Here is a 19,533-nt window from a genome sequence, read left to right on the forward strand (position 1 = left end):
GAACGCTCCCAGCCCTTAGCATTACTTTCAGTTCATCTAACATTTTTCCATTTCTGATATTTTACTCGAAAGAGACACAGTGGAACACATGGCTGACCATCTGCTACTTCTTATTTCTTCCTCTTCCTCACCAAATCCTTCCAGCTAATATGAGTGTTTCCACCTTGCTCTTCCTATAGATTCAGGATGTCTATTATGAAAATTCTACAATCAAGCCCGCTAGTCCGGGTTCTTAGTATATTAAATGCCAGGACATGCGGAATGCAAGTATAAAATACATTCGTATATTATTTTCTCAACAAATTCAGGCTTAAACAACATTGTATTATTCAGGTGTCAGAAGGTGAATAATATGTTTCTTTTCATTCTTGATGAGACAGGCGACAGATGTAGCCCTTAGGCTGACTAGAAAGAAAGTTGTATACACTGAAAAGCCAAAAAGAAGAACACAGAAAAGGCATCGAAAAATAGTGTTCCAGGCCTCTGCTCCAGCCCCACGGATCCGGCCACCTGCTGCCCCGCCACCTGACTTGCATGATGGCCAACAATGAGCGCACCTTCATCGCCATCAAGCCGGATGTGCAGCACTGCATCAAGCATGCAGTGCAGCCTGGTGGGTGACATCATCAAGCACTTTGAGCAGAAGTGATTCCATCTGGTGATCATGAAGCTCGTTCAGGCCTCCGAGGAATACCTGAAGCAGCACTACATTGACCTGAAAGACCACCCCTTCTTCCCAGGACTGGTGAAGTACAGGAACTCAGGACCCTTGTGGCCATGGTCTGGGAGGGGTTGAAAGTGGTGAAGACGGGTCGGGTGATGTTGGGAGAGACCAACCCAGCGGATTCTCAGCCAGGCACCCTCCGAGGGGACTTCTGTGTTCAAGATGGCAGGCACATCATTTATGGCAGTGATTCGAACATCATTCATGGCAGCGATTCGGTCAAAAGCACCGAGAAAGAAATCAGCCTCTGGTTTAAGCCAGAGGAATTGGTGGCTGTGACTGGATGGATGAGTAAGAGGCGGACAAAGCAGTCCCGTGCCTGTGGGCCTGTTGGCACTGTGCCTGTCCTGTGTACAGCTCTTCTTCTGGGGTTGGAAGCAGTAAGATGGGTGTCCTGTCTCCTCCAAAAGCATACTGACCAATAAAATTAAGTCTTTGGAGGAAAAAATAGTGTTCCATTACATATGCACAGAATTAAATCCATTAGAAATAATTAGGCAAATATGAAAAAATACATACAAAGTTAACTATAGAAACCTACAAAGTATCACCACTCTTCTGTCAGTGGGTCATACTATAGTGGTTTACCTATTGCCTTGATGCAGGAAGCCCTGCCACCTGTGTTTCAAGGACCAGCAGAGTAAGCATGAGGGACAGTATTCTTGCTTCCAAAGAGCATTCTGCTAGTACTTCTTCCAAGACAAATTTGTTGGGGTTTTTTGGCAGTTCGTGGTACTTCCAACATTCTCTGCCAGCACCACAATTCAAATGTATCAATCCTTCTTCAGTCTTTCTTATTCGATGTCTACATTACATCAGGCTTTCCTTGTGTAATTTTTAGAGACAGATCAACAAATTGTCCCTCCTAGTCTATGCTCTATAGAAACCACTGACAGGCGGCTACGCATATGAGGGGCACTTCAAAAAGTTCATGGAAAAATAGAATTAAAATATGATATCATTTTTTCCCATGAGCCCTTAGAAGCCCCCTTGTATTTTGGAAAACACCTGAAATTTGGGAAGAAGTGTTCAGGTTGCACACAAGAGATAAAGTTAAAAGCAGCTTAGAAAAGCAGGTCATAGGCGGGGCCTCGACTTAATGCTCACATGACTATTTACTGACACATAATGATGGCCTTCTTTTAATGTTGTTTCACTGAAGAAACTACTAGCCTGGGAATAAAACAAACACAAATACTGACGTTGTCACTAAATATACACCAAATCCTATAGGCTTCCCGCAGGGCCCTCATCATGTGCCCTTAGAGCTCTCAGGTGGCTCAGAAGCCACTCCCCTGGCTACGAGGACCCGGAGACCTAGTGGTGGGCCAAGTGGCCTGCATTATGTTCACCTATATGCACCTTTCACTTGTTTGTTATTTTTTCAAACATACTATTGATCCTTTGTACCATGTAATATGTCACGACCATGTTAATAAAGGTGTATTCATGTTAATGAATGTGAAGCTTCCGTGAAACTATTCTGCATGAAGCTATAATGACGGGAACCTGACTTTTTGAATTTTTCAAAATGGTTGGATTGTACAACACACTGAGTCAAACCTGGCACCAACTATGGATTTTATGTAATAATAATGTATCAAAACTGGAACATCAATGGTAGCAAATGTACTGCACAAATGCAAGATGTTACTAGTAAGAGAAAAAAAAGGGTGCACAGGGGGACAGAGGACGTAGACAAACCTTCTGTGTTTTCTATACATAGTCTTGTGTATCTAAAACTGTTTTTTAAAAGTATGGGAACTTTTGTTACTGACTATACATATCGATGTACATCATATATAAATATATATAACAGCTCTAAGAAGAATAAATTTAAAATAATGTTATTATTTACTGAATCGAATAGTCAAAATATAGCTCAAAAAACACTACCTAGGAATTCAGAAAGTATAAATTATATTCCATTGCTTCCCCCACCCCCCCAAAAAAACAAAAACTAACCCCTTTCCCCACAAAAAAGCAAATGTGAAGTCGGATAAGCCTAAAAGAAACGAGGGCAGATTCCTAAAGAGTGAACACGTTGTGATAATGTGGGCTTTTTCTCAATAAGGACCTTTTTACAAATTAACACATTTTCCTTTTCACTCTGCTTTTTAGCATTGTCTCTTCTTTAGGCCTGGCTTGTGTCTGCGTTTTGCTTTAACTGAGACAGTGGAGATTCTGATCTGAGGCTTTGCTTGCTTTTCAGCTTGTTTGATTTTAAATATTATTTTAAGACTATGGTCTGTTAGCTTTCCTTCCATCCTGTCTTTTCTCCAAAGAATGTGTTGAAATTATCTGAAAATCCTTGTGTTTCCAGTGAATAACTGAAACATATAAGCAAACATAAACGTTCAGGCCCCAACTTGGCAAGAGGGTGTATACTACAATTCCTCATAGCAGGATAGGTCAGCCAGGAATGGCGCGTGGGAGGGCAGAAATGGTGGGTGGACTCTCTCCTTATTAATCGACTTAGAATCTGCATTCGGGACAAGTAGGCAAATCAAGGGACCAGCTGGGCTTTATTTATTGATGGTCCTATCCAGTCTGTCCTGCTTCCTCTCCATTCCTTGTTCTCCGACATTCCTTGTGCCAGCCCTTTGAAAACCGAAAGACCCTCAAAGACCCTTCAGAACTTGTTCTAATCTCTGCATTGATTCTTCCTCCTGCCTTTATACATACCTTCCTGAGAACATATCACAAGTTATCGCATTGCCCCACCAGCTTTCTTTTATTTGGCTGACTCAAAGGTTCCCCAATCTAACTAACCTGTAATGTTCATGAGAGTGGGGTCATGCTGTCCTCTTCCTTAACTCCTAGAATTTAACACAGTTATTGACACATAATATATGTGTAATGGATATTTGATCAATGAGTGCACGGATGGTGATAACTAATATTTTTTTAGCTCTTAATATGTGGTAGGCACTGTAAAAAGTGTCCATTGAATTGTGTCCCCTCAAATACCTGATGTCTTTGAAGGACTGAATTTAAAATGTATTAGTATTTTTTAAATATTTAATCAATTTCAATGTATTAGCATTGGCTCTTATAGTTATTTCAATGTGAGTTTTTTTCTAAATAAACATTTTCTCTTCAAAAACATTTCCTGTATTAGAGCATATGATCCATCTCAAATTATGTAAGTATTATTTATGGAGTGAAAGGCAAGCTGACATTCGTTCTATTGTTTGTTCTAGCAGAATTTAAAAAGATCTCCCCTTCCCAATTAGATTGACTTTGCTATTTAATTGAAAATCAATGAACATATATGTGTGGTTCTACATATGCACTCTGGTTTGTTACAATGATTTACCCATCTCGGTTTTCACCAGATTACTGAAACTTAATAAAAGTCTTGAAATGGGGTAATGTAAATACTCCAATTTTGTTCTCTTAAAGCTTATTTTGGCCTCTTTTAGGGTCTTTAAATTGCTAAATGAATTTTAGATTCAGTTTATATCTTTCTTCAAAGAAGTTTGCTGGGATTTCAATAAGGATTGCATTGAGATTAGAATAAACAAACATGAATTTACTGATGTATTAGTATAGCTTTCCATTTACTTAGGTCTTCTTTAAGTTCTTTTCATAATATTTTTGGTTTTCTACACAGAGGTATTGAACATCTTTTAGTAGATTTATTCCTAGCCATTTAGTTTTTTTGTTTTTTGGTTTGTTTGGGGGTTGTTGGTTTTTTTTTTGTACTTTAAAGAAGTTGCAATGGGGTGGCGGGGGGGGGGTGTTATTTGATTTTCCTGCTGTTCTTTCAGCTGATATTGAAGGTGATTTCTACAGTTTGTTCTTCTTTCTGTAAATTTACTAAACCGCCTTATTAATTTTGCAGTATTTTTAGTAGAATCCTTTAGACAATAAACATACTGTCTAAAGATGACCCTTTTAATTATCTTTTACTGATCTTTGTGCTTCTTGCTTATTTGTTTCTTGTTTTATTTTCTCCCCTCCCTCCCTGCTCCACCCTCCCTACAAAATAAATAATTTATAAATTATTATTATTTTATCATATCTTACCCCATCCAATGTCTCCCTCACCCACTTCTCCACTGTCCATCCCCCAGGGAGGAGGCCATATGCAGACCTTGTCATCTGTTCCCCTTTTATTATGTTGGCTAGAGCATCCAGTGCAATGTTAAATAAAAAGTTTGAGGCAGATATACCTACCTTAGTGTCAATTAAAGGGGCAAAGATTTCAGAGTTTCATCAATATGCATGATATTATTTATTCGTGGGATATTTGCTTTCTATCTAATCAAAGACATTTTATTCTATTACTGGTTTTCTGAAGAAATTTATCATGAAAGTTTTAAGTTCGTTTTACTATGCTTTAGTTGAAGGCTAACTACTTTCGAGACGTCGGAGTAACAGATTAGCCTCAGCAGAAGACAAGCACGAATGAGAGAGAGAACAATGCTGCGTGCAGATTACCCAGGAACCTTGGCTGGGGTTACATAAATTGAGGCAAGAACTTTTCACCAAAGCCAAGAGACACATTATTTCATCTATTTTTCTCCCAGGATTCTATGATATAAGAACAATTATCTTCCCCCTTTGCAATACCCTCCTTGTGCCTCAGTTTCCTCATTTTTAAAAGGTGTGTGTGTGACAACGGGACCTGCAGAGACAATACGACCTTCTGACTGAATTACAGAGAGGAAAAGTGGAAGAGTAGGGTCTATCAGACAGTAAGGATCTGTGAGAGTTAGGTGTTTGTGTGTGTGCTAACATGGCTCCTGTAGGAACATGTGCGTGGAGTTTAGCCTGTCAATCCGTTCGCAGCTTGATTGCCCACTACTGAGATAAATGGCTCTCTGGAAGTGGGCTCCCTCTCTACCTGCTTCACTTTCCTGCTGTTAAAATACTCGTAGAGCTGGAGGAGCCACACGAAAGCCCGAGGCAGTGCTGAGATGCTTCCATTGGATCCACACGACTTGTAACCCACCAGCCTGTGACCTTCCTGCATTCAGCAATCTTTGCTTGTGACTGCATGAGTCTGAAGAAGGGTTTATGGACTTGATCTGGACTGGCTGGGCTGTTTGCTTGATATATAATTACTTCTTGATATGAGGCTCTTTTCTCTATGTACATGAGTGTAACTGCATTTGTTTCTCTAGTCAACCTGGCTAACACAGGCTCTGAGATCGGATTTGAACTCAGGCCAGTTGACTTCAGAGCCTACACTTCTATTAACTACAGTACATTTAATGATTGAGAGGGCACAAATTTTCTCTGGGACCCACATGTCTTCTTACAAAGCAAACGCACCATGGAAGAGTTCAAATCATCAGTGAATATTTTGATGGAATACTTTCAACATTAATTTAACAACTTGAAGGACAGAAGTTTGAGAGCTAAAAGAAAGATGGAAAAAGAATATTTTCCAATTGCTTTTCAATCCCTTCTTGGCAGAAGGAAAATCTGTAGCAGAAGCTTAAGAGGTAAAGCAGGTTACTGGAGTTAAAATGGGCTAGAGGTGGTACGATCAAGATGCTGTCTGCTGGCCTTCTCCCACCACCACTGGAACCTCGGAAGCATCTCAGGAGGCATGTGGAACTCGGTTTCGATATTACCCAGATCTTGCTAATTAAAAAGATGAGACATCTAAGATCTTTAGACACAAAATCACTTGCCCAAGGATACCCACCTAATATGTGGCAAAACCCAGGTCTTCTGACTCCAAGACATTCCACTATATCAGGCCCCCAAATTGATTCCCAAGCCCAGTTTCATGCCACCAGAGACTGCCCTAGTTATGTCATGTTGCAAAGGATGTAGCAATGTTCTCAAAGCAAAAGTGAAAATTTACTTTCAGAAAATAAACATAGTGCTACACCTTTCAAGTTTGTGATCAGAGAATAGGAACCAAAGTCAAAGCATTAAATAAGATAAGGTTAATTCTAGGATATTGAAAATATGAGTAAGTTGAAGTCCACAATAATATTCAGCCATGCAAACTACGCTCACACATTTATATTCTGACCTTGAATAACTAATCCTTAGCAAACTCACAATCTATTAGTTTTACAAAGTTGTATTCCGAGGGAGCAGCAAGTACGTCGATTTTTTCAAAAACAAGGTAATGAAAGCCCAGAGCTTACTGTACTAACGTGGGCTCCAGTCTGCCTAGAATGTTCAGATTTTTAATAATAACCAACGTCAATGTTTAATTTAAAGCTAGAGCACACTGGTTAAGAGACTGCTAAAAATAATCTGCTTCATATTGATGACTTTGGCTTTGTTGACTCATAAAATGTCAGGGTTGGAGAAATATAACTAACGGAAGTTTCAGCTGTGATTGTACCTTTAATTATTGATGCTCCATTCTTAGCCTTCAGATCCAACAGCTAAGATGTGACATGATGGAACAGAGGCTACAAAATGAACTGAGCATGGGCAAGTTTATTCTTGATTCTGTTTACAAGATTCCGAAACTTTAGTGCTTACAATAAAAAACCTTGGAAAGTACATATCTCCATATTACCTGGCATTGCTCCACATTACAGGTTAAGAAGAAAGAGGCAGGTGGGGGGCAGCCATGAGGATCTGGGACATAGAGAACTAGCTAGCTTCATGTTCTTGGCACGGCCACATATGAACATCTGTGCTCGTGAATCTACAAGAATGGCTTCTAACCAGAGTGCCCTTGCTTACAACAAAGACTCTTGAATTACCTAGAAGATTCTAGATACATCATTGCTGAGATGGGATGGTTGTAGAAGCCTGGATTCTAGTCCTGACTGCTTTATAGCTACTATATTTGCTTGTGCTTCTCAATCTCATATGAGCCTGCCTCACAACATACCTGATATGTCTGAAAAACCCTTAATGACCTTTAACTACTATTTACTGTGCATGCATTAAATCGTTCCATTCTACAACAACATGCACACAGAAGGGCCTAGCATTGTTTTCTTTGTCCTCATATAATGCTGGCCAACTCCATGAACCCTGTACTCGGACTCATAAAGTGACAAGTCAGAATTGATTTCTGAAAATCACAAATAGAGAGATGACATAGGCTTTCCAGGAGGTAGCAACATCCAGGTGAATCACGGATTGCTCATGACAATAGGAATAAGTCAGCATTCGATTTTTTTTTTGTCCCCTGTTTCCTTTTATAAAGTTTATCAATTTTTGACAGTTTCATACAGCTAGACTACAAAGTCAAAGCAAACCTCCACACTCACCCCCCTCCCCAGAATCTGATTCAAAGATGTGCAGCTTTGAGGGGCAGCACGCAGAAAGAGCCTTTGGCCATTTTAATGACAGCAAAGGGAGTGCCTGCCACTTGATGGGCTTCTCAACTCTGCTGACCGGACAAGTCAACCCCAGACTCACCGTGGGGTGGGAAAGCACTGCACGTGGGGTCATTGTGCAGCTAGAGAGCCAGAATGAGAAGGTGACTCTGAATAACAATGCTAGACTAGCCCCAGAAATATTTTCCAGTTAGCTGCTCCTACAATTACTTCTCACAGAGCAGAAGAGACTTCATATGGAACCAGGCATGCTCTTATGCTCAGACTCATTTGTTGTATGCTCCCAGGGGTCTCTATCCTATATTTAAAATGGTGGTGGAATGGAAGAGGAATAGATAGAGTTAATAGGGATATCACGTGTTAAATCCTACGTGAACCCAGATGAAAGCCAACTCGGCCAGACTATGGAGGAAAGAATTCCAGAGATACTTTTCAGACAGGGTTGTTAGATATAGTGAAAAACAACAACAAACAATAAAACAGAGAATGCCTGTTCCTTATTAGTTTCAGATAGGGAAAAAAATTTTTTAGTATAATTATATCCTAAGTGGGCTATATTTATACTAAAATAAATACATTTTAAAAATTAATAATAGGATTTTGATAAATTATTTGTTGTCCAAAAATCAACTAAAAGGTGCAGATTATCTGATATGTGAATTTCAATTTGTGTCTTGCATTATAGTGGAAAAACTTATTTCCAGGGAGGGTTGTCTGACTGACTCTAACTTTCGGGAAGAGATTGGAAATGCTTTACTTGCAGGCTTAATTTCATGAAAGAGAGTTAGGTGTGCTTTCTGACTCTACATAATAAGGAACTCCTGACTCTACCTCTCTCTGATTGCAAATATCATTGCTGGTGCCATTTAACTCTGACCTCCAGGTTTATCCCCAACCAAATTCTGGATTCATTCCTTCCTTCTTGGAGAAGCCAATGGACCAGGTAATTTAAGATAACTGACTCTGCTGTGGGTCTTACAGACCGTGAATCAAGCTCATGCAGTATATGAATGAATGATGAGTCCAGTTACTTCCTCAGCGTTTCTCTAATTCTTGTACCCAAACCTCAGAACCCTTGATTCAGTGAGAGGGTTCCTTGGAGAAGCAGGCACATACTAGGTATTAGATGTGGAATTCAGCAGCATAAACAAATAGACTCGAACATAAAAGCTAGGCTCCAACTATGTGTTCTCATATAACTTCTCTCACCTTCCGGCCCTTGCTTTACTCATCTATAAAATTAGAACGTTGAAAGAGATAGATGATTCATTCCCCTAGCCCCTTTAACTCAATACAAAGCTGTTTGCCTATGTGTATTCTCAGGGCCAGCCCTTGGCATTAAAAAATCTATAAAACTGTTCAATTTTCCTTTTAGGGAGGCCAAGATTTAATGTGTAAAGATGATATTGAGCAATAACTCATTGGGAAATTACTTTTGCTAAAGTTAGACAGTATTTTATCTCATAATTCAACAGAAATCCTTCCAAATTTTTTATGTTGGGACCAGTGGAAGTTTCTCTATCTTTATACAGTGCCCTAAATAATAAGGCAAGACTTTCAACAAAAAATACCTATTTATACATATTCCTGGCCATCAATGAGCTATTTCATTCTAGTTCCTTTAAAAGACAAAAAACCTTCTCTTACAAAAAAGTGTCATTGTTTGTAATTTTATCCATTGTTTCCTTTTTCATATCTTAGATTTATTAGGCAAATTATGACTGAGATTTTCCTTTCAAAATATATTCAATTAAATCAGTGGTACTCAAACCTAACTGTACATTAAAAATCATCTGGGAGCTTTCAAAATGACTACAACCAAGGTCTCACAATAGACAAATTAAATCATAAACCCTGGGGAGAAGACAGTGTTTCCAATATCAGTCAGGATTAAGACCCATTGAATTAAGTCAACAAAATTGTTTCCATGGCATTGATCTTTATATTGTCCTTGCAAGATATAGAAAGAAAATATTAGATTATTTAGCCTGAGAGTATTGAGATGGGATATATTTGGAGGAGAAAATAAAAGTAGAGATGTCTCTGAGAATTTAAAGTCACAACAGACATTTGGCTGTGTGGCTCATCCCGTGGAGATATATGTTTACGGAGACTCTGCTTGTGGCTGCAAAGAGGACAGTTCCCAAACCGTCATCCCTGACAATGTCACGTGAGAATGTAAAATAGGAAACTGTAGATCCTTGTAATCGGTTTTACAAGGATCTACACATAACCTCCTCCCTGGACGACAGACAACAGAAAAGTGGGTGAAGGGAGATGTCGGACAGTGCAAGATGTGACAAAATAATAATTTATAAATTATCAAGGGTTCATAAGGGAGCAGGGAGCAAGGAGGGAGAGGGTAAAATGAGGAGCTGAAGCCAGGGGCTTAAGTGGAGAGCAAATGTTTTGAGAATGATGAGGGCAATGAATGCACAAATGTGCTTTACACAATTGATGTGTGTATGTATGGATTGTGATGAGTTGTATGATCACCTAATAAAATGATTTAAAACAAAAGAAACTGATATCTTCCCATGGACCATATTACAGAGCTCAATCTCAAAAATGCCATTCTAAACCAACTAGACATCAACTACTAAAGGACTTTATTTTTAAGCAACAAACAAAAATTGCTTTTCTTCTCACTCTATTATTATTCTTGTAAGTCTCTTCTTATACTTTTCCCTTCTCTCTGTACTACTCCTTTACCTTCTCCTCAGCCTCTTCCACTACTACTACCAATACCCATGTTAGTGTTATTGAAGGGATTGCTGATGGCGGGAGGGACATGCAGTGATAGAAGAAAGGCGGAACTAGGTCAGCTTCACAGGGTAACTAGTAACTAGAAGTTCACTTTTGTTTCTCATGATCTCACTCTAGGATCATTCAAAGTATCAACATTTATTGAGCACTAACTATGCGCCAGTTTGAATTTCCTTTCATTTTATCCCCATTTAATTTTTGTTACAATATTCTGCAAGATGATAGATACTATCCTCCTCTTACAATTGAATGCAAAGAAAAGTAAGCCTACATAACTTAGGAATTAGCACAATTAATATGCACCTCAAATTCAATGCCAAGGTTCTTCAATCAGTATTGCACACACTCTAGTTGTATAGCTAGTTCCACCCAATAACTTGGTGAACCTTACAAAGGCACCATAGAAGGGCCATCCCAAGGAATGTTCCTTCATCAGAATCTCACATCAACAATAATAGCAAAGTTCAAAATTACAGAAAATAACAAATACAGGTAATGCTTTGGAGAGATCTGAACTCTCACACACTGCTAGTAGGACTGTAAATGGTGCCACCACTGTGAACAATGGAATAGGAAATCAGAAATTGGAAACAGGAATACCATGTGGTCCCTCAGCCCCACTATGAGGTCTATGTCCTAGAGATATGAAAGCCATGACATGAACAGATATATGCACATCCATGTTCATTGCAGCATTATTCACCAGAGCAAAAAGACGGAAATACCCTAAGTGCCCATCAACGGAAGAATAAACAAACTATGGTTTATGCATACAATAGAAGGCAATGCAATGTTAAAGAGTCATGATGGATTCACGAAACACTTCATAAAATAGATGAACCTGCTGGACATTATATTAAGTAAAATAAGCCAAACACAAAAAGACAAATATTGTAAGAGAACACTATTGAGAAACAATCAGTTCATTGAAAGAAACATTCTTGGTTGGTTACCAAGGAAGGAAAATCACTAAATAGGGAGTATACGCATATTTCATTTTATTTTTTAAATGAATCATTTTATTGGGGGCTCTTACTGTTCTTGTAACAATCCATATATCCATTGTATACACATTTTCCTGGCTAAAGAGAAAAGTGATATACTAGGGGGCTTCAACATTTTCATGGGAAAATCCCACTATCTTGTAATTCCATTTCCCCAGGAACTTTTTAAAGCTCCTCATACGATAAAGCATTCCCATTGACCAAGGCAAATGGGAATGCTGATGGGTGCATAACAGTTACTGACAACAAGAGCAAATATTATTACATGTCCAACTGTACAATAACTAAAAACAAATTACAATCCAAGTGAATACATAACCAGATGTGCCATCTAAACAGGCATTGGAAAGTGACTGAGACTACCCTTGTGAGCATATATAAGTCTTGCAGAGGATAATTCTACATATATGTTTGTATTGCTACAGATATGTTTATGACTATCATGTAGTAAACAAGAAACAATATTATGAAAAGTTCCTAGTGATAACTAAACACTCTGAGAGGGTGAATAACTGGGCGTATCTTCTGAGGACATCTAGGGAATAGAGGTCTGGGGCCATCTAGATGAACTGACGTAACATCGTTCACAAAGCATGGTTCTATATCGTACTGTGGTGAGTGGTGACACAAGGCTTCAAAGGTAGCGAGAAGTGGCAATAAATGGCAATAGGTCCCTATCTTATATCCTCTGGCTTCTGTATTTCTTTCTTTTTTTTATTGTTAGATACCTGTTTTACTGGTGTGTGGGTGGGTGGGTGGGGGGTGTTCCGTAAAAGCCAGAAAACCTGCTAGACAAATTCTAAAAGAGCTTTAACACTGGCTTCTGTATTTCCATGGGGCAGAGGTCAGACAAGCTTCCATGGTCCATCCTTCTTTACCTCTTCTGATAAGAAACGTTCCTCCCTATGCTGGGTTTCACAATTCACTGCAATGGTCATACAGAACTCACAGGCAAGAGGCACTATTCAGGGGGGTTATTAGAGAAGTGAACAAGTCACCACAAGTCAGGATCAGCAAAGAGTAAGGATACAATCAGTGGTCTCCTCAGCCAGCAGGCAAGTCTCTATATAGACCCTCAGCTGTATACTAACCAAGTCCCTCTCTGGTTCTTAGTCTCTCAGCCACGTTGTCCATTGGCCTTGGATTCCAATGGCCAGGAAACCAGTCCATCAGTCACTGGGTTTCATAGTTTGAGAGTCTCTGGCCAGTTAAAGCGAAGGGATTGAATACTCTCTGTGCTGTTTCTCTGAGTCTCTGGGCCAGTCTGTGATGCATCTGGTCTGGGCTGCCCACGTCACATCAGACAAAGACCTTGACCACAGTCTTCCAAGGCCTTCAGGGTTTCTTTCTCCTCTTCAAATATGGCTTCTCTTTATAGCCAGGGGTAGTAATGAGAATGGACTAATCCCTTTTATCAGTGTCTCACATGCTCTGATTGCATAGTCATTTGGTGGGAGTTATAGAGACTTGGGTAAAAGAGACAAGGAAAATGAGCTGATTCCGGGAACCCAAGAGGTAAGCGAATTTTGGGAATGATGAGGGTAACAAATGTATAGATGTGCTTTACACAATTGATCTATGTATTGTGATTAATTGTATGAGCCCCAATAAATTGATTTTTAAAAAAGAAAGAAACCACAGTGGCTATTTATTGGTGTCACTATCCAGAATGAGGAAAACTGGAGAAAATTTTAAAACTCAAGGAAATAATTAGTCCAAAAAACTAATGGGCCATGCAAACTACAGCCTTCACTGCTTGGAAACCAGAAGAGCTAGATGATGCCCAGTTACCATGACCACCCACTCTAATTGGGACAACAGAAGGTCCTCAACAGAACAAGAAGGAAATTAAAAATGATTAAAAAGCTCAGACGTACTGATCTGATAGAGACTAGTAAAAGCCCTGAGCCTATGACCCTTCAACACTATTCACACTTGGAATTGAATTCATCCCCAGGAATCACCTTTCAGCCAAACAGTACATTGGCCTATAAAGTGAACAATAACACTTGGGAGGAACATTTGCCACATAAGAATTAATCATCGAGACCCAAAAGGACAGCATTTGCACCAAAACAAACTCTGAAGTCAGAAGGGGGCAAAAAAGGACAAATGGATCTGGCAGTGGGCATGTGGTAGGGAGGAGCCCTGGTGGCCCAGTGGTTAAACATTGGGCTGTGATCTGCAAGGTTAGCTGTTCAAAACCACCTGCCACAGGACTTTCTATTCTCCTAAAGAGGGACCATATATGAAATTCACAGAGGCAGTCCTACCCTGCCTTGAATGGGTCACCATGACTGAGCATTAACTCTGTGGTAGTGCATATGGAATGGGGTGGGGGGTTAAAGGGGAGAAGCCAAGGATAAAGTGGAAAATGCGCTGTGATATTGAGGGAACTACATTTAATGTCATGGAACAAAATGCGTATTAATTGTTGAACAGAAACTCATCTGTGCTGTAAGTTTTCACTCAAATATTTTTTAAAGCCTCGTCATGTCCAGGGCTATTTAGAATCAATTGAGGTGTTTGAGTACAGGAGGCTTCAAAAAGTTCATGGAAGAAATCCTATTTTCCCGTGAACATTTTGAAGCCCCCTCTTGTATATGACTAACTTAAAGGACTACAAACAGGATGGATAGGAATTGTGTGAGAAGACGTGCAGTTTCATTATGATACAAAATCTGTTCAAGTTTAGCAGAGCTAACCACAACCTCTGCATCCCCAAACTGTACACTCCGGAAACCATCTCCGAACTGAGGATTCAACTCCTCACATGGATAAGCAATGCAGGACTAATGATGACATAATGAAATCAGTTCAGTTAACTTTAGTGGGCAGTCAATAGATTAGATCCCAAGGAAATCTATGTGATATTCATTTAAATTAATTCCTGATGGAGAAAGTAGAAGTGACAGGAAAAATATCCAACACCTTGCAAATCTGTGTTTCCTGTCACCCTTTAAGGACAACAACAACAAAAAATGTTTTTAAATATATGTGAGATTAGAAGAATTAAGAAACTTAAAAATTAAGAATTCAAATATTTTCCTTATTTAATTTGAAATCACAAGATTTGAAAATTTGAAGGACAAGAAGTCCATTAATATAGCCTATTTTATTAACTCCTGTTCTTAAAGTTGACTTCTTTAAAAGGGACTCATTTTGTTTTAACTGAATTTGCTAACCTCAAACATCTTAAGACTAATTCCTAAAGAGCAAACTCATTTCATTTCAAATATATTAATGAAATAACCATTTTTCTTTAATTTCTAAGTTGAAAACATGTGTATAAGTGAACAGTTTAGAGCTACCCGTAAAAACAGAATGTGTTAGTCTGGGTAGACTAGAGAAACAAATCCATGGACACACATATGTGTATAAGAAAGAGATTTATATACAGGAGCAATTGAACATTGAGAAAACTGGGATCAGCCCAGTCCAGATCAAGTCCATAAGTCTGATATTAGCCCATATTTCCAATATCAATCTTTAAAGTCCTCTTCAGACTCACGAAACACATGCAATGACGCCGAATGCAGAAGATCACAGGCCAGTGGGTAGAAAGTCTTTGGATCCAGTGTCATTGGAAACATCTCAGCGCTGGCAGGGCCTCTCTGGCTTCTTAGGTCTGGTTCCGTCCATGTGGCTTGTCTTCTGCAATGTCTCCAAGGGAGTAGCAGAGAGAGAGAGAGAGAAGTGTCTTCTGCCTCCAAGGAGGAAGTATCAGATGCCCCAGAATTCTCAGGAGAAGGCAATGCCCACACATAAGTCTCATTGGCTATCTCCAGATTGACAGCCTAGACTCCACCCCTGCACTCTTAATCCTTACATTGACACCAGATTAGGTGACTACCACACAGAATTATGATAAAATTTCTTATTGCTCTGTTCTTTATGTGAACAATAACCAGAATTCAGATGTTGACTATGACACACCACTGTACTCAGAGTTAGAAATTCTGACTCTTTCTGGCAGAAAGTTTATGGTTTCAATTGTCCTAGTAAACGTGCCTCTCTTAATTCCAAACTATAGACAAAATGTCAAATGCTTGCTGTTATAGGTAGGTTTATTGTGGCAACCTGGCCAATAGGAACATGTGGGATTAATAAAGTTGCAGTTTGATTGGAAAGCAAAGGTATAAATGGCTCGGCAAGCCTTCCCCCTCTCTTTCTTGCTCTCTGGTGATCTCACCAGCATGCAGCTGCTTTAGCTAGTTCTCTGCCTCAACTTGTGAGCTATACTACCTGTGGGACAGCCAACCCATGGATCCTGTCACTAGAGCTTAAGGTTCCTTCAAGATCTGCTTTGCCACACTGCTGGTGTGTACATCACATAAGCTTGAGGCTGGTGGTTGCTGTCGTCCTGCGTTGCTTGAGTTCAATATCCCACCCGGTCCCACTTCGCTTAGCTGCTGACTGTTGGTGACCTGCCCTGCTATTTGCTGACTGTGGACAGACTCTGCCTGCACTGCCCAAGGGAAGACTCAGCTGTCTGCTTCCTTGATCTTGGATGTGGCAGCCCTCGTGAGTTGAAGGACTTCTAGTATATTAACTGCTCCACAGAAATGAGTTGAACTGAGCCCTCTGTCCCGCTGTGTGGACTAATTAGCTGTTATATTCCATATATATGGATAGATTTATACATGTATATGTATATAATCATAAGTGTCCTGCTTGCTAATACACCATATAATGCAACTACAATATTCTACAGGTGGCTACATAAAAGAACTAGAATATAAGGAATGGATCAAAGAACATTTGACAGTAGAAAGATAAATGGGTGGGTGGGTGGACTCTAGAAGTGTGCCTGTGGTCCTATCTGCTTTCTAAGGAAAGTTTGTTTTACAATTACCTTTTATCTCTTAAAAGTAGAGCTGTTCATGGTAGAAAATTTTGAGAAATGAGAAGACAAAAAAAGACAACCTAGAATATATGCTATTAGGCCTTGGACTATTAACTGTATAGTCTATGTTTCAAACTCACCAGCTACTGCTTAAAAGGAAGAAGAGGCTGTCTGCTTCCAGTAAAATTTTAAGTCTTAGAAACTATGTATAGTGTAAGAATGGACTTCTAAAGAGTAGGAATCTACACAATGGCATTGGATTTTTTTGGTATTCTCAAACAATTCCGAGATTAGGAATGCTGATCCTCGAGACAATTGAAAATCTACATATAATTTATAATTGACCTTTAAATAACATTGTTTGAACTGCAAGAGGCCACTTATTCATGACTTTTTCCTGTTGCGATGTAGTGAATGCAAGTATTGCAAGTATCCACTTCACACACACTGCAATGCTAATCATCTCCACATGAGCCCTTTGTCTGTTAAGACTTGGAGATATTTGCCAAGAGAAAATGACTAGCATCACAAGGGGTTTTAGCAAACAATTCCACCTTTTGAGCTTACTTCAGTACTAAATTCCAAACCTAACTCAAGGCAATTCTGACACATAGTGATCCGATAAGACAAAGTAGAACTGCCCCTATGGGTTCCAAGACTGTAAATTTTCAAGGAACTAGAAAGCCTCCTCTTTGTCCGTGGAGCCATTGATGGTTTTAAACTGCTGATCCTGTAGTTAACAGCTCAGCGTGTAACCTACTGTGCCTCCAGGTCCCAGGAAAAATAATGTGAGTATAAGTGGGCTGCAGCAGTTCAAAACTGTGTTCTTCAAAAGTCAGTTATGTGTATGTATACATATACACATACATGTATACACACACATGTATATACCGACACACACATATACACAATGTATACATCTGTACGTGTATGTGTGGATATATACATATCAATTTATACATCTATAATGCACAAGTATACAATCCTGTACATATAGGAATTCATACTGTATACCATGTATACTCATATATAAGCCGAGTTTTTCAGCACATTTTTAAAATCGTTTTATTAGGGGCTCATACAACTCTTATCACAATCCATGCATACATCAATTGTTTAAAGCACATTTGTACATTCATTGCCCTCATCATTCTCAAAACATTTCCTCTCCACTTAAGCCCCTGGCATCAGGTCCTCATTTTTCCCCTCCCTCCCCACTCCTCCCTCCCTCATGAACCCTTGATAATTATAAATTATTATTTTCTCATATCCTGCCCTGTCCGACGTCTCCCTTCACCCGTTTTTCTGTTGTCCTTCCCCCAGGGAGGAGGTTACATGTAGATTCTTGTAATCCGTTTCCCCTTTCCAACCCACTCTCCCTCTACCCTCCCAGTATCGCCACTCACACCACTGGTCCTGTAGGGCTCGTCCGCCCTGGATTCCCTGTGTTTCCAGTTCCTATCTATACCAGTGTACATCCCCTGGTCTAGCCAGACTTTCAGCACATTTTTAATGCAGTTTTTGTGGTAAAATTGGGTGCCACGGCTGATATTCAGGTTGGCTTAAACTCGAGTATATACAGTTCACTGATTTTAATCTCATTTTTATGCTTAAATTATACTTTAATATGTATCATTTTATATTAACAATTTTCCTATGTATTTCAATGATTATCCTATAAAGTCCTTTAAAAATCTATAACTCCACTCTATCACTAGCATTTAATTTGTTCTAATTATAAATGCTATATTCCACCACTGTTCCTACTATGAGAAGTGCCTTTGCCGCAACTTTGTGTGGGCGTGTGCATGTTTAGATTCTAAGAATGCCTTTCTTTCTCGCTTGCTTCACAGGTCAGTCGCATTCTGAAAAGCATTTTAAACAAAGTGCCTGCAGAGGTTTGCACACGTCCGTGGGCAGCACCTTACGTGAAGGTGAGCACATAACTGCAGTCTCCAAGCTGGACTCTTTTGTTGTCTTTTCAGAAAATATTGTCCAATCAGATAATGGGGAAAATGTGGTCATTTATTAGTTTCTTGACCTACGTTGTAAGGACTGTATAAGGGTGTTATTCTCAGTTTTCACGTCTCCCGGTCTACAGAGGGGAGGCCACAGTCATGGCTAACCCAGCTCAATACTTTCTCATTCTTCTTTTCCCAGGAAGGAGTTCATTCTTCTGACAAGATGAGCGAAGGCTATGTTCATGCTTTTGAGCTGAATTGCTAAAGAAAGGTTGATTATCCACAATATTCTAGATATAAAGATAATCTGAAGAGACCTCATAGAGAAGACATCTGAAATAGTAAAAGTTCTTTCTGTCAAGGAATCCTGTAGGGTAGATTTATTGCCACACACAAAAAAAGGTTACTTTGGGGCAACTAGATATACTATCTAGTGCAGTGGTTCTCAACCTTCCTAAGGCCGCGACCCTTTAATATGGTCCCTTATATGGTGGTGACCCACCAGCCACAAAATTATTTTTGTTGCTACTTCATAACTGTAATTTTGTTACTGCTATGAATTGGGAGACCCCTGTGAAAGGGTCGTTCAACCCCCAAAAGGGTAGAGGCTCACAGGTTGAGAACCGCTGATCTAGTGGATAGATGGCCACTGAGCCAACAGAGGGGAACTGCCTTCATGAACAATCCTGGCAGCATCATGCCAGGGAGGCCCATTGAAAGGCGTTTTCTCACTGGCACTGGCAGGACAAAACTACGAGCCACCTAGTATCTTCAGGGCTGGCCAAGATCGCTATTTTGATAGAATATCTACTTGAACCAATAATCTAAGAGATGTAGAAAAAATCAAGGAATTAAACATCACATTTCCAAATTCCTGACCTGTTATGGATTTGTGCCCCACCTCCATCCCCGCTCAAATATGTGGCGAAATCCTAGCCCTTATACCTGTGGGTGTGAC

The 19,533-nt window shown here is 39.6% G+C and overlaps 1 non-coding gene and 1 pseudogene across 1 annotated transcript; one reads left to right on the top strand and one right to left on the bottom strand.

Moving 5' to 3' along the window:
• Positions 1-534: 534 nt before the first annotated feature.
• The window catches only part of LOC101641949, a 113,329-nt pseudogene continuing 94,330 nt past the window's right edge, over positions 535-19,533 (top strand).
• Positions 12,527-12,587, bottom strand: LOC115869942. Its single transcript, XR_004046457.1, has one exon. It is a non-coding gene; the product is annotated as a U7 small nuclear RNA (small nuclear RNA).

This window comes from Echinops telfairi, unplaced genomic scaffold (genome assembly GCF_000313985.2).
Source record: "Echinops telfairi isolate 266 unplaced genomic scaffold, ASM31398v2 ScPeMD7_60;HRSCAF=208, whole genome shotgun sequence".
Classification (NCBI taxonomy): domain Eukaryota; kingdom Metazoa; phylum Chordata; class Mammalia; order Afrosoricida; family Tenrecidae; genus Echinops; species Echinops telfairi.